Raw genomic sequence first — 21,216 nt, forward strand, 5'->3', positions numbered from 1 at the left:
AAAAGGGGACAGCATGCTGGGGAGTATTGGGGTCACAACTACTATTGGGGAGGAGTTATTTTTTTCTTTTGGTGTCTAAAATGGACTAATATTGGTTTAAAAAAATCTAAACAAAAATTTCGCTAAATTTAGATTTTTATATTAGTGAATCAAGTTAATCTTTATTATTTAGATTACGTTAAAACAACATGAGTCATTTAAAATAATAACATTAACACTATCACCATCTTGAAGAATTTCTGCTTTTTTAACTCAATACCAGATTTACTTAGTTTATAAAAAGGCTATAGGACAGAAATGTAATATACACAACATGCACATTCCCATGGGGCATTTCTTCAGTGTTTCAGGCACAGCTTCCAGAACCCAACATCACACAGGAGATGCACTAGGTTGCAAAAGACAAGTGAGACAGAGTTTGGGAAGGGAATATATCTTAGTTTCTTAGTGCTACTGTAACAGAAATACCACAAGTGAGTGACTTTAATGAACAGAAATTTATTTTCTCAAAATTTAGGAGGCCAGAAGTCCAAATTCAGGGCACCAGGTCTACGGGAAGACTCTCTCTCTCTGTCTGTTCTAGAGGAAAATCCTTGTCTCAGCTTCTTGGCATTCCTTGGTTCCTAGAACATCCCCACCTGACATCTGTCTTTCCCTTTTTGTGCTTTCTTCTCTGTGCCTAATCTGCCCCTTTTAGTTCACAAAAGTGATTAGTTTTAAAACACAGCCTACTCTGAGGTGACATCATTAACATAAAAAAGAGAACCCTACTCCCAGATAGAATTACATCCACAGGCATAAGGGTTGGGATTCCAATGCATATCTTGGGGGACACAATTCAACTTAAAACAGAGTACCTCAGTATAGGAAAGTTGCCCCTTTTACTCTCAACCTCTTGTTCCACCCCCAAGCTTTTTTATTTTGCTAAATCTCATGGCCCCATAAGAAATTTGTGATAGCTGGGTCCCGTTAATTTTAACTCATATAATAATCTGAATGATGTGGTGCAGGTTCCTCATGGTATCCTTAGATCATTGCACAGAGCACAGCAACTGTAGCTTAGCTTTAGTTCAGTTTATAGATCATCGTATATAGAGCATAACATCAGTTCAGTGTGTTTTTTGAGTAAACGATTTCGATTCAGGATTGACTCTTTAGGTATCCCTCACTCTGGAGGGGAGGTTGAATCCAGCTGTTACTCCCTCAGTATCATAACCATAGATGGCTCAGGTTTGGACTACATGTGCAGTTTTAAAAACATCAAGCAGAGGATAATTTAAAGTGGCCTTGCATTAGAAGCATCCCCAGGCAATGGACAGAAGTAAATCCTGTGTAGGAGAATTTTATTTCAATCTAGACCTCAAAGATTTCTCATAAATAAAGTTCTAAGGGAACTACCAGGTCAGAGAAAAAAAAGAGATAAAACACACAGAAATCAAGTCACCATAAGGAATCAGACGCTATGGATGGACCCTCAAAGATTTAAAATCCTGGTATTATCAAAAACAAAACAAAAGAAATAGATGTAATATATTTAAAGAACTGAAGAAGCAACTTTATGCAGGGAACAAACAGATTTGAAAAAAAACTAAACAAACTTTTAAATAAGTAAGATATAATAATGGAAATTTAAAACTTAATACATGGATTGGCCTGCAAATTATATAAACTGAAGAAAGAATTAGGGAAACAAATGAAACAATTTGAAGAAATTATCCGGAATACACCCCAGGTTGATGAAGAGACATAAAAATGAAGGAGCAGTTAAGAAGCATGGAAGATAGTTGTTGTTGTTAGGCACCATTGAGTCAGTTTCAACTCATAGTGACCTTATCTACAGTAGAACGAGACCTCCCCAGTCCTGCACCATCCTTGCAATTGTCGTTATGCTTGAGCCCGATGTTGCAACCACTGTGTCAGTCCATCTTGTTGGAGGGTCTTCCTCTTCTTCACTGACCCTCTGCTTTACCAAGCATGATGTCCTTCTCCAGGGATTGATCCCTCCTGACAACATGTCCAAAGTATGTGAGATGTAGTCTCGCCATCCTTGCTTCCAAGGAGCATTCTAGTTGTACTTCTTCCAAGACAGATTTGTTCATTCTTTTGGCAGTCCATACTATATTCAATATTCTTTGGCAACACCCTAATTCAAAGGAAGATAATTAGAAGATATAAAATATAATCAAATTGGCATGCCAGAACTGAATAATAATTAGGAAAAGGAAATGTTTGAAAATATAATAACAACAACAACAAAAAACTTAGAAACACATCAATTTTCAGATCCACGCGTATAAGCCGTTCCCTAGCAGGATAAATAAGATGAAATCTACACCTATACAAATCAAATAGGAACTGCCAGAAATTCAAGCAGGATTCAGAAGAGGATGTAGAACCAGGGATATCATTGCTGATGTCAGATGGACCCTGGCTGAAAGCAGAGAATACAAGAAAGATGTTTACCTATGTTTTATTGACTACGCAAAGGCATTTGACTGTGTGGATCATAACAAATTATGGATAACATTGAGAAGAATGGGAATTCCAGAACACTTAATTGTGCTCATGAGGAACCTGTACATAGATCAAGAGGCAGTCATTCAAACAGATCAAGGGGATACTGCATGGTTAAAAGTCAGGAAAGGTGTGCATCAGAGTTGTATCCTTTAACCATACCTATTCAATCTGTATGCTGAACAAATAATACAAGAAACTAGATTATTTGAAGAAGAACCTGGCATCAAAATTGGAGGAAGACTCATTAACAACCTGCATTATGTAGATGATACAACCTTCCTTTTTGGAAGTGAAGAGGACTTGAAGCCCTCATGTTACTGGATGGAAACTCCAGGTTCTTGCTTGGCATGACTAGTATTGGCCAATAAACAAGAGACTGAGGTGGGAGAACAGGAAAGGCACTTCTGTTTCATTGTACAAGGAAAGGAGTCAGTCAGAGCTGCTACTGCCAAGACTGTTCACCAAGGGCAGGCAGGCAAATTAGTTTTAAAGGGGTTTACAAGCAGGGAGTTCATACAAGTTATGTCAACAACATTCTTAATCATGCTGCGCAGGCACAATGGGATTTACATATAACCTCCAAGCAAAACCAAACCTGTTGCCATCGAGTCGATTCTGACTCATAGTGACCCTGTAAAAGCAAGACTGGGAGGTGGGTGGGAAGCCCAGCAAAGGAAACAGGGTTTGTTAATGCAGCACTGCGGGGGCTCTGTCTCAGTCCATTTCTTTTTGGGCATTGGTCATTCGAGACCAGTGTCCATTTTGAACTATAGCCCAGATCAGACTTGTTTGGCATATTTTCGGGGAGGGGCAAATATTGGACCTAGGCCTTTCATTGTGGCTACTGACCTCTTGCTGGTTTATAACTATTTACTAAATATTAAAAGAAAAAGAATGGCTTTTATGCCCTGTTTATGTGAATGTTTCACTAAAAGATTTTTATTATTTTAGCTATTGTCTTTATATCTCAGGTCTCCATTAAAACGGGTGCCAGACACTGCTGTGACTCGAGTATATGAGTCTTTGCCAGTCCAGCTCCAGCTGGGTCACATTCTTTATGCTCAAAGACAGGGAATAATGGCTCCAATATTATCTCCTAAATTGTTCTTTCTTTTGATCCGAGATTGGAGATAACACATTGATGATTAATACCTGGACTTAGTTGAGCCTTTATAATGCTGCCATGGCAGGCTCTTTAAACTCGCAGTGCTGGTTTCCCACTGGGTATCATCTGGTTCTTTACCAGGATCCTAACAATCACATTGCTAAAGTGAACATATTCAATATACATTAGCATTTTAGCCTGAGGCTTTTTTTAAAGTGTATAAGACAATAGAAGGTTTTATTATGCCTGATGCTATCAGGATGCAGACTAAGAATATTACTGTCTCTTGCAGTAATGATCTAGCCCATGTACTTGTTCCTGATGGTAACCAATCAAATAAATCTGGTGTTTGTAAGGGTGTTACAGTGTGTAACCAAGTAGCTTACTATTTAATTCTATGTATATCCTGTTCTACTTCTCCTGTGTTACTTATCCACATGCAACAAGAGGTATTTGCTATAGTACAGACTACACTTTCTTGAGCTAATAAAAAACTCTAAGGCTATTTTGTTGTCTGACGTCATCTTGGCTAATGAGGTCAGAGATTACTGTTGTGCTTTTTTTCTCATTAGCAACTTCATCTGTTGTTGTTGTTGTGTGCCATCAAGTCAATTCTGACTCATGGCGACCCTATAGGACAGAGTAGAACTGCCCCATAGGATTTCCAAGGAGCAGCTGGTAGATTGAAACTGCCAGCCTTTTAGTTAGCAGCCATAGCTCTTAACTGCTTCGCCACCAGGTCTCCATTAAAACGGGTGCCAGACACTGCTGTGACTCAAATACAAACCGAGGTTGCTGTGTCCGTTATTGTCCCATAATGATTGATAAATTTCTTAAAGATTTTTTTCCCTAAAGTTTGAGGTTCAAAAAGGACACCAAGGGCTATGGCCTATTTGGGTTACCCTAACCTCCATGAAAGCCAGAAATCTGGATTCCAGGAGAATTACAAGTTTTTCATCATTCCTTCCTTGGATTATAATCTTGTTATAGAATCTTTGATGAAAAATGATCAGTAAATGGTAATTGGGCACTGTCATGGATTGACTCATGTCCTGCAAAAATATGTGTCAACTTGGTTAGGCCATGATTCCCAGTGTTGTGTGGTTGTCCTCCATTTTGTGATTTCCCTGTGTTTTATAAACCATAATCTCTGCCTGTGGTTAAAGAGGATTAGGGTTCAATGTAACACCTTAGCTCAGGTCACATCCCTGATCCAATGTAAAGGGAGTTGCCCTGAGATGTGGCCTACACCAGCTTTTATCTTACAAGAGATAAAAGGAAAGGGAAGTGAGCAGAGAGTTGGAGACCTCATACCACCAAGAAAGAAGCACCGAGAGCAGAGCACATCCTTTGAACCCATGGTTCCTGCATGGAGAAGCTCCTAGTCCAGGGGAAGATTGATGAGAAGGACCTTCCTCCAGAGCCAACAGAGAGAGAGCCTTCCTCCTGGAGTTGACACCCTGAATTCAGACTTCTAGCATACTGGACTGTGAGAGAATAAACTTCTGTTTGTTGAAGATATCCACTTGTGGTATTTCTGTTATAGCAGCACTAGATGACTAAGATAGGCAGCATCTTGTTTTTAAGAGCCCAGACACCGTACAGCAAACCAGGAATTAGAATAGAGGCACTAACAATAATATTAGGCCAACTGTCTGAAATAACCAGTGAAACCGAGACCCTAAGGTTTTTGAACCAAGGAAAGAAATCTTATAAGGTGTTTGTCTATACATAAATAGCATCAATAATGGCTTTTCATGGCCTCAGCAGCAACTACATTCTGCAAAACCTCAGACTGAGTATTAATAGAAACACAGCAACATTTGTCTATTAAGGCACAAACTGTTCCTTGAGAGAATAGGGAATTTAATGCTGTTCTGTTTTGTAAAATCATAGCTTGAACTTCAGACACTTATCTGGTTATGATAGAGTTACCACATTGCTTTTACCAACAAGAACTTCTAAGCCAAGAGTTACAATATCTAAACCCATTAGATAATTTTAGGAGAAAGGAAAATGGTTTCTTATATCTAGAAAGTAGGACCTTAAAACATCAGCAGTATTCCCACTTAAAACCTATACGTCCCTTTCCTTTACTCAGTCTTATGTAGTTAATATCTGTTCTACATGATTCTGTATCAGCCGCAGTCTGCAAACCTGACAGCTTCTGCATAGGATTTCTGTAAATTTTATTCAGTCTAGTCACAGTCCTTTTCGCAAGTCCAATATAGTCCGTCTTTTTTGTTGAGATATTTTGGTCAAACATTTTCAGCAAATCAGCAATTTAAGAACTTATCTGCAGCTGACAAAACGTAATATGGCCATGATGAATTTATAAAAATAATACTCTTATAGTGAAAGACCTGATAGAAATTAATTACAAGCATAACATAAAGGCCAAATAAAATCAGTTAAAAGAAAACTTTAGATAAAAATATTTCTAGATATAACCATTAACCATATTTTTAAAGCGCTTCAGATATAATACATAATAATTTTGAGACATAATACTATATAATAAGGATATGGTATATCGAATGTACTGTATATATCAAAAATGCACCAAGATCGTTAAGTCTCTAAACACCTGAATAGTAATAAAAAGTAATACTAATTTAAAAAGCTTTATAGGTAAAGGATGTGAATTCCCTAATCAAACCATTGGCTTTGATAAAGTTTTGACCAAGTTAGTAATTAAGAAATAATAATAAAATTGTGACATAATATTACATGTTTGCTGCCTAATATTAGGCAAAAACACAAAAGGAAATACTAACATATAAATTTTAACCCAAAGAGAATCAGGCATTTCTCTTGGTTTTGACTACATGTTCCATGTAATTTATTAAATAAAGCTTTTTAGCACTTTTCCTTTATGAAATTTTTGTGGCTTTCCATGAAGTTTCAAAATTGTCAGGAGTTTTTATAGGTTACTGAGAAACAATACTTAAGCTGTTTAACCAAAGATCTTAAAGGTAAAAACTTTTTTTTTTTTTTTTTTCTAAAGCCATGTGGGTTGAAAAAATAGGGAGAAGGCTGAGAGCCCTAATACATGGCATAAACAGAATACAAAACATAATTCACAATGCACAAACACCAGAAGAGAAACTAGATAACTTGGGGCTCCTAAAAATCAAAAACTTATGCTCATCTAAAGACTTCACCAAAAGAGTAAAAAGACAACCTACAGACTGGAAAAAAAATTTTAGCTACAACGTATCTGATCAGGGTTTAATCTCTAAAATCTTTAAGATACTACAAAACTTCAACAACAAAAAGACAGCCCAGTTAAAAAATGGGCACAGGATATGAACAAGCACTTCACTAAAGAAGACATTCAGGCGGCTAACAGACACATGAGGAAATACTCATGATCATTAGCCATTAGAGAAATGCAAATCAAAACTATAATGAGATACCATCTCACCACAACAAGGATAGCATTAACCTAAAGCCATGTGGCTTGGTTTTCAACTCAGGAATCTTATTCTAACGAGACCAAACCTTTGTCTTCGAGGCAGATTACACAAAGAATAAATTAACCCTTCAGCTTAGAAATCAAAGGAAATTTTGTTATTTTAACAGCAAGAAACCCAATTCTTTGTTTTTTATATTATTTAACATTAAAGCTCCTAAAAATCTCATAAATTAAACCATTAAACTTTAGTTAGATAAAACTTTTGATCATATTAAATAATTTTTTAATAAACCTCTTAAATGTTGTCTTTGTTGCATATCTCTTATAGTGTATCCATTTAAATGGCAAAAATGAACACTCATTAGCAGACCCAAATATATATATATTATATACACACACACATATATACACACACACAAACACACTTGTGGCATAAAAAACAAAAGTATATAAGCTTTAATTATGATAAACATCAATTAACTCAATTTAACATCAGTAACTAAAAGGTCTTAGAAATTATTTTAAGCCTGTATACCACAAAACATAACTGTTATTGAAAGTCTGTTTAAACATTCTAAGTTTTCCTTCAACTTTTACTGTTTCCCATATTTTCCCAGTGTAATTTTATCCCTTAAAGATTTTATCAGCTGGCTTTGGAAATCACAGAGTCTCTGCTCAGCTGACCAATTCACTGATATGGGTATAACCTTAAGTGTTTGACTAGGGTTGGAAACATTTTCCCAGGCCATTTCAGGTGTATCTCATTGTGATTTCTATTTTTTGGCTTCTTAAAGTTCCCATACAATAGAGAAAACTTGTTTACAGTTCTTTTATGATTGGGATCCATGCAATTTCTGTTAACTATAGTAAGCTTCCTGGAGGTATATGACCTTGGAGACTGGGGAGCAGGGAGGCTTGATGTTACCCCACCCTCCATATTTTTGACTCATGGTAGGAGACAAGATTGGGACATTCAGGTTCATTTACATATGTTTAAGTTGATCTAGGCATTTCGAAAGGCAAAAGATAACTAATTTCTTTTCCTTTTGCTATTCTTTTGGAAAGCAGTTTTGCTCTCTCTTTATTACAGCCTTTTATCTACTCAGTAAATACCAAAGCCCTTCAGCAATTTTTTTCCTAGGCTTGTCCTATGCCTCCTTTTTCATACTCTGGAACTTTTAGTTTTATTTTAAGACAAAATTATCCTTTTTCTTTAAATAAAACACATTTCATATAATATCTAGCTTAAGTTACTTAGAAAGGCTTTGCTTTTACCATTGACTCAAAGTTTTTCACTATACCTACTAAAAATCTAAATCAAAAGACAGACACAAGACACAGGTTTTTCTTGGATGAGAAAAGAACTGAGGCTGTAAGACAGCCTTACAAAAAAAATCAATTGTCAGCCATAGCCACTAACCTAATACAAGACAGAAACTTAGACACAACACTCTAGACCAGAAGCAAGCTCTCAGATCTAAAGGAGACAGAAAGACCACATAAACTCACCGAATAATACCGCACAAAACAAGGATATGGGGATCCTCGTTTCTTAAGGTGTACGTAGCAATTTTTGGTCAGATTGACACAATTCAATGGAAAATAATAGGTTCTAGGTAAAACTTATTAACTTGCCAGAGCCTACATGGAGGAATATTAGACCTTTTAGTAAAACCTGAGTATCATCAAGCAAAAGTTCCCCAAATAGAAAAGACAACACAAATGAAAGCTCATTTTCCCAAAGGGGTCACTGAAATTCCAAATTAATTATAGTGTATGCACTTTGTAGCATTTTTCAGTATGAACCCCAAACTCAGTACCCCACCCCCCCCAGTGCCAAACTCAGTAATAACCAGGGTCATTTATCAAAGATGTTAAGCCGTAAGGTTCAAGCTTTTGGGAAGACTGAAGAATTAATGCCTTTGAATTGTGGTGTTGGAGAATAATATTGAATATACCATGGACTGTCAAAAGAACAAACAAACCTGTCTTGGAAGAAGTACAACTAGAATGCTCCTTGGAAGCAAGGATGGTGAGACTATGTCTCACATACTTTGGACATGTTGTCAGGAGGGATCAGTTCCTGGAGAGGGACATCATGCTTGGTCAAGTAGAGGGTCTGCGAAGAAGAAGGCGGCCCTTAACAAGATGGACTGACACAGTGGCTGCAACAGTGGGCTCAAGCATAACAAGGATTGGGAAGATGGTGCAGGACCGGGTAGTGTTTCATTCTGTTGTACATAGGATCGATACAGGTTGGAATTGACTCGGCAGCACCTAACAACAACGACAAATCGTAGTAACAGTGTAAAACACCACACAAAAAGGAGAGCTCTTACAAACTGCCAGAAAAATGAATTGTATGATATGTAAATTTTACTTCAATAAAGTTGTAACATAAATGCAGAATACCTTTTATCTTAATACTATTATTTTTAAATTTTTCCAGTGTGATAAGCAATAAATGGTACATCATTATTTACATGTTCTTTTTTTTTTTTTTTTTTTTGCTTAATAGAAATATTAAATGTTTTACATTTGTTTATTGGCTATTTGTATTTCTTTTTTAAATTGAGTATTCATATCATATCAATTTCCAGGTTGGTGCAAATTTTATGAGTTTTTCTATATATTAAGATTTTAAACTTGGCTTATTATGTACTTTCCTATTTGTCATGTGCCTTTTATTTTTGTTTATACTATTTTTGACAGATATAAATTTCACAATTTATAAAGATAAATCTAAAAACATTAGAGTTAGAGAGAGGAAAAAAAAACAGAATACATTAAATAGCAGTTTGACTAATTGGTAACCTCTCAACAGTAGTTGAAACAGAAGATACTTAACCAAGAATTTTACACCCACCAAGGTATCTGTCTTTCAGTGACGAGGGAGAAATAAATGTCATTTTCAGACTAACAAAAATGAGGAGACAAAGAACCCTGCTTAAAGACTTTAAAGTTTATACTTCTGGTAGGAGAAAAATGATTTCAGATGGAGGGTCTAGGATGTAAGAAAGAAGAGAAAACAAATATAATGGTAAATATATGAACAAATCTGAAAAAAATAGACCATGTAAAGCAATAAAAGTTATATCTGAATTATGGGAGAAAAAATATGCTGGAAGTCATATTTGAAAACAATGGCATGTAAATTGGGGTGATACGATCATAGTTAAGTGTTCTCAAGGCCCCGTGTTTTCCAGGAGGAAGTCAAAGATACTAACTTTAGTTCTGTAAGGTTAAGTATCTGTATTAAAATTATTAGGGTAAATGCTAAAAGAAAGGCAGAGTATATAACTTCCAAAAATAGAAGGAAGAAATAGAATGAGGAAAATGCTCAAGACAATATAGGCAGAAGAAAATTAAAAAGAAACAGAAAACAACAAGAGGAGTAGAAAGCAAAAAGATGGTTTAAAAAAATAAATAAAATACAAGCAAACCCAACAGAAAATCTCCCAGTTAATATTTTCTCAGTAGAACACCAGCTGGTTTCTTATATTCAAACATCTGAAAAATACAGTACATTTTTAAAATTCTTAATTTTTTTTTATTTTGAGACAATTGTAGATTGGCATGCAGTAATAAGAAATAGTACAGAGAAACCCTGTGTACCTCTTACCCAATTTCCCTCAATGGTAACATCTTGCAAAACTATAATACAATATTACAACCAGGATATTGACGTGGATGCGATCAATACAGAACAATTCCATCACCACAAAGATTCCTCCTGTTGCCCTTCCATTGCCAGTCCACCTTTTCTAACCTACCTTTTCTAGCCCTTGGCAACCACTAATCTGTTATTTATATTTTTATAGTTTGGTCATTTCAAGAATGCTGTACAAGTAGAGTCATCGAATTTATAACTTTTGGAGATTGGCTATTTCTACTTGAATATTCCCTGGAGATTGAACAAAATTGTTACAAGTATCAATACTTTGTTCCTTTTTATTGCTGATTAGTATTCCATAGTATGTATGTATCATATTTGGTCAGTTATTTTCCCGTTGATGGCCATCTGGGTTTCCAGTTCCGAGCTGTTACAAAGCTGCTATAAACATTCATGTATAGGTGTTTTTTTTTTTTTTTTATAGGTTACTGTGTGAAAAAGTTTTGATTTTCTGGGATATATACGCAGGAGTGTAAATTGCTGGGAGATATGGTAGCTTCATGTTTACTTTTTTGAGAAGCTGCCAAAATGTTACACAGAGTAGCTGCAGCAGTTTGTGGACACCCTGGTGGCGTAGTGGTTAAGTGCTATGGCTGCTAACCAAAGGGTCAGCAGTTCAAATCTGCCAGGTGCTCCTTGGAAACTCTATGGGACAGGTCTACTCTGTCCTGTAGGGTTGCTATGAGTCGGAATCGACTCGACGGCACTGGGTTTTGGTTTGGTAGCAGTTTGTGTTCCCATCAGCATTGTGATTCAGTTTTTCTGCATCCTCTCTAAAATTTATTGTTATCATTTTTTATTTTAGCCATTTTGATAGGTCTGAATATCTCATTGTGGTTTTAATTTGCATTTCCCTAATGGCTAACACCAACACCCATCTTCCAGTTTATCATACTGTGGTGGTTCGTGTGTTGCTATGATACTGGAAGCTCTGCCACTGGTATTTCAAATACCAGCAGGGTCACCCATGGTGGACAGACTAGGAGGGAAGGCATGGCGGTTTACTTCCACAAATTAGCCAGTGAGAACCCTATGGATCACAACAGAATATTATCCAACACAGTGTCAGAAGATAAGCCTGCTAGGTTGGAAGGCACTTAATATACACAGTGGCCTCAACAACGGACTCAAACATAGCAACAATTGTGAAGATGGTGCAGGACTGGACAGTGTTTCATTCTGTTGTACATGGGTTTGCCATGAGCCGACTAAGTGGCAACTAATTACAACAAATGGCTAACAATGTTGAACATGATTTCATGTGCATATTTTCCATCTGTATATAATTTTTGGTGAAATATCTGTATATATTATTTACCCATTTTCTAATTGGATTGTTTTTTTACTGTTGAGTTTTGAGAATTCTTTGTATATTCTAGATACCAGCCCTTTGTCAAGTTTGTGGATTGCAATCATTTTCTACCAATCTATAGATTGTCTTTGCATTTTCTTCAGTCTTTCACAGAGTAAAAGGTTTAATTTTCATGAGGTCCAGTTTATCAATTTTTCCTCTTAGCCATTGTGCTTTCAGTGTCAAGTCTAAGAACTCTTCACCTAGCCCATATCCCCAAAGTTTTCTCAAAGCTCTGTAGTTTTATATATTACCTTCACGTTTGTGATCCATTTTGAGTTAAATTTTTTGCATAAGGTACAAGGTTTAGGTTAAGGTTTTAGGGAGTTTTTTATTGTTGTTATTGTTGTTGCTGTGTGTGTTTGTTGGTTAGATGGTTGGCTGGTTGGTTGGTTGGTTGGTTTTTGGTGTCAGGGGAAGGAGATTGGCCTGTGTATGTCTATTTCCTCCAGGGCTATTTGTCAAAAAGGCTGTCTTTACTCTGTGGAATTGCTGTTGCATCTTTGTCAAAAATTAGTTGGGCGTATTTGTGTGGGTCTGTTTCCGGGCTCTCTGTTCCATAGATCTATGCGTCTGTCTCTCCATCAGTACCACACAGTCTTGATTACACTAGCTGTGCAATAAGTCTTAAAATTGGATTGTCTGATTTCTCCCCCTTAACAAAATTGTTTCAGCTATTCAGGTGGCTTTACTTTCCCATATAAATTTTTGATTAAGCTTGTTTGTATCTATAAAAATCTTGCTGGGGTTTTTTATAGGAGTTGTATTAAACCTGTTTATCATTTGGGAAAAATCGATATTATTTTTATTTGGAGTCTGCCAAATCATGAACACGGTACATCTCTCCGTTTATTTAGGTCTTTGATTCTTTAATCAATATTTTGTAATTTTCAGCACGTAGATTTTAGTTTTTTTTTTTTTAGATTTTATACATGTTTTGTTAAATTTCACTAAGTATTTCATTTTGTTTTGAGTAATTTTAAATGGTATTTTATTTTTAATTTCAGTATTTACCACATGTTCATTAATAGTATAGAGAAATACAATGGATTTTTTATGTTGACCTTCTACCCTACAACCTTGATGAATTATTAGTATTACTAGTCCTAAGAGTTTTGGGAGATTTCTTTGGTTTGGTTTGGTTTGGTTTTTGTATTGTTTTAACTCTTTGGAATTTTCTATATAGATAATCATTCCACCTACAAATAGGGACCATCTTATTTATTCCTTTTTGATCTGTATGCCTTTGATTCTTTTTCTTGCCTACTGTGCTGGCCAGGACTTCCAATACTGTTTTGAATAGCCGTGGTGAGAGTGGATGATCTTTTTCTTGACCTCGAAAGTATCAGTCTTTTACTGTTAAGCATAATGTTAGCTTTTTGTAGAAGCTCTTTTTCAAGTTGAGGAAGTTCCTTCTCTATTCCTAGCTTTCTGAGAGTTTTTTGAATCATGAGTGGGTGCTGCATTTTGTCCAGTTTTTTTCTGCTTTAATCAATATGATTTTGTGAATTTTTTTTAGTCTGTTAATAGGGTGAATTACACTGAATGCTCTTTATTCTCTTATTTTTTGTTGTCTGCAGGGTCTGAAAAACTCTTAGAAAGTTTACGTTTAAAATTACAATTTAAGAGGCAATTTTACCCCAAACTTTTATTATGAAAGTTTTCAAACATATGCCAAAGTCGAAAGAATTTTACATTGAACAATCTTATAGATTCTACCATTAATGTTTTGCCATAGTTGTTTTATCACTTACCTATCATCTGTTTATCCAGAAGATCTTTTTAATAGCTTTTATTTTTTTAGAACAGTTTTATGTTTATAGAAAAATAATAAAGTACAGAGTTCCCGTATATCCCCTACCTCCAAAAGGCTTTTAAAAAAAAAAAAAAAAAAGCTGACAGTGTCAAACATTGGAAAATTATTTGCTTTTATATAATAAAGCTACAGATCTGTTTACCCAGTAACTCATAAACTCCACCTCTAGGTATATATCCTCAAACAGTAGCTTTCAAGCTTTTTTGACCATAAGCCACAGTCAGAAATATATTTTGCAATGTAATCCTGTCTCATACACATATGTATGTGTGTTTCTATGTTTGTAGATATGTATATAATAACCAATGGAATATTTTACAGCAGTGAAAATGAACTATAGCTACACACATCAGCATGAAGAAGTCTTACAAACACTCTGTTGAGTGAGAAAAACAATTCATGCTGAAATATTTTTAAAAAGAAAAAGCTGCCATCAAGTGTTTCAGAGCAGAGCTGTGCTCCATAGGGTTTTCGTGGCAGTGACCTTTCAGAAGCAGATCACCAGACCTTTCTTCCGAGGTACCTCTGTGTGGGTTCGAAGCACCAACCTTTCGGTTGGTAGGTGAACACTTAACCATTTGCACACCAGCATTGCCTGTGTAGGAATATATACATATGGTTTCACTTGTGTAAATTTCAAAAACATGATAAACTGAACAATATATCTACATAAATGTCTGTGCAAAACTATTTTTTAAAAAGTAAGGGAATAAATGATTCATGCTACAACATGGATGAACCTTGAAAACATTATCTAAGTGAAAGAAGCCAGTCATAAAGTCCACATATTGTATGACTCCAGGTATATGAAATTTCGACAATAGGCAAATACATAGTGGTTGACTAGGGCTGGGTTCCGGGAGAAAATGAGCAGTGACTCCTAATGGGTGTGGGATTTGAAGGGGAGAAGTGATGAAAATTTTCTAAAATTGAGATAGGTGCACAATTCTGTGAATATAGTAAAAACTCTTCAGCTTTATACTTTAAATGGATAAATTGTGTAGTATGTGAATTATATCTCAGTAAAACTTCTTCTAAAAAATTATATCTCAGTAAAAGTTCCAAAAAAAATAAGTGAATGATAATTTTAAATTTCAGTGTAATAAGTTATCTGGAAGAGAAGGGAGAGGTTTGAGATCAGAGTGAAGCACACAAAGTTGACTTTGAAAATATCAGTAACAGTCTGTTAACCTAGATGGTAGGTACATAGATGGGTTTTTGTTGTTATTGTCAATATTTTATACATGCATTATAAATTTTTACGTGAGTTTAACCCTTAATAAAAATACCTCTTTAAGAGAAACAAAATTGTTTTTTTTTTCATTATTAAATTCTTGTGTGTATTGTGATCAAATTTACCATAGTATATTGAACTTCTATTATAAATATAGACTAGGGCTGGTTTTCATTCAACTATGTCCCATTTTTAAAAATTATTCTTTAGGTATTTAAATTTCCAGAAAAAAAATATTTTAGAATAAAAAGGTAGCTGTCTCATTATTTTCTTTCTAGGTCAGAGCATGCTTAACGAACTATAGCCTGTCCACTTTTCTTTATTACCATTGCAACCACCCTAATTCACCTCTTGTATCATTCCAGCAGTTCCTTGACTGGTTTCTTTACTTCTTGTCTTACACCTCTCCAATCTATTTTCCATGTTGCAGCCAGAGATATCTTTTGAAAACACATATATCAGTATATTATTTCTTTGCTCAGAACTCTTCAGTGATATCTCATTTTCCTGTGGATAAAGTCCGAGTTCTTTAATTAATTACATTAATTATATAGGTCCTGGAAAGTAATCTATGTAAGTAAACCCGTAAACTCCCCTAGGGAAACACTGTTTTAGTCACTCTTGTAACTCCATTCCCTAGCACTGTGCCTTGCCCATAGTAAGTACTCAATAAATATTTGTTGACTGATTCAGTCATTTCATTATGGTCACTGTATATACTTGGGGTATCAGATACTTTTAAATAACAAAAATAAGTTAAATTATCCCACGATTAATCTGCAAATAAGTTCAGTTTTTTGTGTTTGTTTTTTGCCCCTAGTAAATCCCCACTAGATGAGTTTGCATTTAATTTACCGGCAATTCAATCTATTATTCAAGCTTGTGTACTAGCATAAACCTGTTTCAGTCAATTCTGACTCTTAGGGACCCTATAGGACAGAGTAGAACTGCCCCATAGGGTTTCTAAGGAGTGCCTGGTAGATTGAACTGCCAACCTTTTGGTTAGCATCTGTACCTCTTAACCACTACGCACCAGGGTTTCCTGTTTACAAGCGTAGTTGACCTGATTTTCATATATAATCTTTATTTAAAAAAAGAAGAAAAAACCTGCTTTTGCATTACCATTAATATTGACTATTTGTGGCCCACTTACCTCCTCCAATTTGATATGTTTGAAGAAGCCAAAAACTAGAAAATTGTTTTCAAAGGAATTACACAAAAATCCTCATCTTATTTCTATTTCCTTTTTTATTTCTGAGGTTTATTTTTAAGTATAAACTCAGGCAAATATGTCTCAACATGTCATTGAATAACGTTGATATTCTAACTATAGTTCTGATGAAAATAATATTTTTATCTTCTGTATCAGATGTAGAAATACATAAAAATTGAAACTAAAAGGCAAGTAATTGCTTTCTGTCAAAGGTGACAGTAATTTATATTTAAATACAAAGAACTAAAAGGAGATACATATAATGGATACTTTGGTTAAAGTGGGAATTTGTGGGTAATTTTATTTCTCCTTTTCTAAACCTTCAAGTTAAAAAAATAATAATAATAAGCCTAAAAAAGGCCTTTAATTAAAAATGCCCAATGATGAAGAAAACACAACATAAAGACCTCTAGAGAGTTGATTTTCCTCAAAGCAGTAGTATTAATATACATCATACATTCTTTCATTTATATCATCTAACTTAGAGTTCGAATCCCAGCTCTGCATCTAACTGTTGTGTTAACCCAATACCCAGTGCCGTCGAGTCAATTCCAACTCATAGCAACCCTATAGGACAGAGTAGAACTGCCCCACTGAGTTTCCAAGGAGCGTTACCTTAGGCAAATTATCATCACCAATACTCTATTCCCTCATCTATAAAATGGCATCATCTAATACCTCCCTCCTGGGTTGTTGTGTTACAAGAAAATAATTGGTAAAGTGTGTTGTATGGCATATAGCAAGCACTAGTTAATGTTAAATGTTATTTGCCTGTGAGATGACAGGCAAATAACATTTAACATTAACTAACCTGGTTTTTGGTTTTGGTTAGTTAATGTTAAATGTTATTTACCTGTCATCTCATTGCCATACTATTAATAGCAAAAGAAAAAGTCAGTTCTCTGCACCAAAACGAAAAAAACAGTAGAAAAGAAATACGCCTCCTCCCTAACCCCCCCCACAAAAAAAAAAAAATCACTGCCATCCGGTCGATTCGGACTCATAGTGACCCTGTAGCAAGGCAGGCCCTGTATAAAGTGTTGAAACAGTTACACCACAGAACATGAACCAAATATCACAAACATTAGCCAAAAATTACAGGCAGTCCTCAGATTACGAATGAGATCTTTAAGAATTTGTAGGTAAGTCAGGACAGGTACATATGGTTCTTACATGGCATTACTTTAGTGCAAGACACAACTGGAAGCCTTTTCAATGATTTAAAAGCTGCACTTGGAAGAAGTTAAGGTGATTGTGATGAATCCATCACTTCGAGGGGAGGGAAAATTTACATAACATTAAAGGGCAAGTACTAGTTGTCACAATGTTCACAGCCCAGAGAGTTACTGTGATTTACTTATTTACTTACTGTAATTAACTTGTATTTAGTGTTATCTATTTTTTATCAGAGTTTCTTTTCTTGATATTTTATAGCATCTCTTTACAGCTGATCTTAGACTGTTATTCCTGAAATAGTGCTTTGATAATATTGAGTAGAATTCACCAATGGTCCCTAGTGCCTTGAGACTACATTCTAGCTCTTCACAATGAATTCAATTATCTCCAGAGTTTAATCCCAGCGTATTTTTTAAGGGAAGACAGGCCAAGCATTTACTGAGTGCCTATTATGCACTAGACATTGTTCTATACATTGTATTTTATTTAATCCTTACAACAACTCAGGTTTTGAAAAGTGAGGATTAGAGAGGTTTGGTAATTTAACCAACATTATTTTTTTTATATACTGATAGTAAATGGTAGTGCCAAAATTCAAGCATAGCCTATCACAGTAGTTCTCAAACTTTACCATGGGTCAGAATCCGATAAAGAGCTTGTAAACACACAGATTTCTGGATCCCTCCTCCAGATTTTCTGATTTAGTAGATCAACATCAAAGAGTAGGGGGTGGGATACTGGGGAGGAAGGTGCAAGGTTTTACGTTTCTAAAAAGTTCCCCAGTGATGCATATGTTGCTGATCCAGGAATCACACTTTGAAAACTACTCATGTATCAGACTCCAGCATCTTCCTACTGCTACCTCTTATCTCACATCACTCTGTAAATACGGTGCTCTCACCAGTAGAAAGGCTTCACCTACCCAAAACGCACATGGGTCTTTCTTTTCTCTGTGCTTCTGCATCTGCATAGTTTTTTCCTTCCACCTAAACTGACCTCTTTTTCTTGCCTTTTCTTACCTGTTGTAATATCTTCCTTCGTAATAAAACTCAAATGCAACTTTTCCCATAAAGTCTTACCTTAAACCCTCAGCTAGAAGTATACTGCTTTAATTTTGAATTCATTGTACTTTGTATCCATTTGTTTCATTACCTGCTATCTTCTATGGTAGTTATTTGTTTATATGCTTCAATGTTTTGTATTGCATTTGCAAACTCTTAAGGATTGGGTTCCATTTCTCCCCTTACATTTAGTGCATATTTTTAGTTGTTTAATAAATATTGGAATATGTTAAGATTTTGGTGCTTATACTTTTACAAGTTGTTAAATGAGGTAGTGTTTATGAAAATACTATATTAACCATGAAGGCTTATATAAAGGTAAAGTACTTTTGCAGCAACTCTGGATATTAGAAGTTCTATAAATGAAATTGTAAACACTTCAAAAGATCAGGGAATTTACAAAGAATAAAAAAAAGTCAAATCTATTTTTTTTAAGTAAAAGTCTAAAGAGATTGAGCAGAATTAACATATACTCTCTCTTGTCTGTACAGCAAAATCTTTAATTACATCTTTCTCTTTCTCTCTCAGACACAAAAATAATTGTCTACATATTAAAACTCTTCTGTTAGCACAAAACTGACTGAAGTTTATACAAATAGCCTTATTAGTAATGCTATTAGGATCAATCTAGATTAGATTAAATGTTGTTGAAGACATGAGAGGCCCAAAGAGTTGAAATAAAAAGAATTAACTAAGTTTTCATTTACCACCAACCTTGTGGTGAAGGGAGTTACAACTTTCTTGAAAAATAGAATTCAAGTTCTGTAATACTTGATAAATTAAAATATTGTTTAGAAACATTGACCGTAAGGATAAACATGTGGCCGTTATACATAGAAAAGGAAACTAAACACAAGATGGGGTGAACTTTCTGTGTAAAAATACAAAGATTTCAGAGACATATATCAATTAAATTCTCTCTACCTCAGGGTTTGGACTGGACTATGGGATAGACAATGATACTGGTGAAGAATGAGCTTCTTGGCTCAAGTAGACGCATGAGACCATGTTGGCATCTCCTGTCTGAAGAGGAGATGAGAGGGTAGAAAGGGTCAGAAGCTGGCCAAATGGACAGGAAAAGAGAGAGTGGAGGGAAGGAGTGTGCTGTCTCATTAGGGGGAGAGCAATTAGGAGTATAAAGCAACGTGTTTATAAATTTTTGTAAGAGAGTCTGACTTGATTTGTAAACTTTCACTTAAAGCACAATAAAAAAAAATTTTTTTTAATTCTCTTTACCTTAAATTCTTTTTCCATGTTATGTGAATAACTGTATTTTCTTCTCCATCACAGAAATGTTGGGCACATAACATGCAATAATTGTTATGGAAATATTTTTAATTCTTAAGGGGAAAGGTGCTAGAAACTTCTTGAGGCAGTTCACATGATATTCTGTAAGAGAATATTATGCTTTTAATTAAAATCCTAGATTTATATCACGAATGACTAGGTTTGTCACATGAAACAAGAGGATCTTTGAATTGATGACATACCAATCATATTGCTGATAATATTACAATTAGCTATCAAATTGATAAAAAGCTACAATGTAGTATTTCAGTTGAGAAAAGTAAAATTTCTGGTAAATAGAAGTACGTTAAGAGCTATATAATTACTCAGTACCATTCTGGCCTTCATTAAAGAACTTTCCAATTCTGACTGCTAGAACTAAAAATTTTGAAAAAATATCACTTAGATTGAAGGTTAAAAAATAGCCTTCAAATTTTTTATTAAACTGTGAAGACGAAGGAAGAAGACTAAACGATGATTCAGTTACCATTTTCAAGAGTATGGAAAGTTTGAAATAACACTGTTATCAACTTTTCTCTTTCAGATTGTAAACGGGACAAAGAAAAAAAAACAATATAATAAAAGATAATTTTAGGTTATTTCAGAGAGGGAGAATAGTTGAAGAATAAACTTGATCGTAGGAAGAGGTTTTGGAAAAAACATTCACACATGACTTTAAAGGAAACCCTGGCGTAGTCTACGGTTAAGTGCTATGGCTGCTAACCAAAAGGTCAGCAGTTTGAATCCACCATACGCTACTGTCCTATAGGGTCACTATGAGTCAGAATTGACTCGACAGCATGGGGTTTTTTTTTTAGGTATGACTTTAAAAATCTTAGTTCTAAAAATTTAGAAATAGAGTAATCTAGCCTGATCACTTTGTTTTTTAAATGATGAAAATGAGATAAATGACCAGATCAAAATACACAGCCAGTTAATGACAGAGCATGATTATTCTAACTCTCGTATGAAAATCCCGGCCGGCCCTCAACTCTTCAAGGCAGCCCTCCAGTGCTTTTACACTTCTTTATGCATGCAAGACCAGTTTCTTACCCGACAGATTGGCTTAAGTGTGGCCTGAAAATTGACAGTGGTCTCTGAAAAAACCCTTCTAGCTTAAATTGTCTGTGATTACCAATAAATCTGTTAATAATTTAGCTGTCCAACCTCACCCAACTGACAGTCAAGCATTTAAATTTCCTGAGAAGAAAGAGCTCATATTCCCATCTCAACTCTTGATCACCTTATGTGTTAGGCTTTGGAACATAAATATTACTACTGTTTTGCACTATCATTGAAATGTTAACAGCTCTGAGATATGTAGAAGCTGAAGAGAAATTTGGCCAAATAGCTTGAAAGTGAATA

At 35.1% G+C, this 21,216-nt stretch overlaps 1 protein-coding gene across 5 annotated transcripts in view; it reads left to right on the forward strand.

Annotated features, from left to right (window-relative positions):
- Positions 1 to 21,216, forward strand: part of GPHN (gephyrin) — a 569,154-nt gene that overhangs the window by 318,204 nt on the left and 229,734 nt on the right. The gene's annotated exons all lie outside the window — the stretch shown is intronic.

Source organism: Elephas maximus, chromosome 10 (genome assembly GCF_024166365.1).
Source record: "Elephas maximus indicus isolate mEleMax1 chromosome 10, mEleMax1 primary haplotype, whole genome shotgun sequence".
Classification (NCBI taxonomy): domain Eukaryota; kingdom Metazoa; phylum Chordata; class Mammalia; order Proboscidea; family Elephantidae; genus Elephas; species Elephas maximus.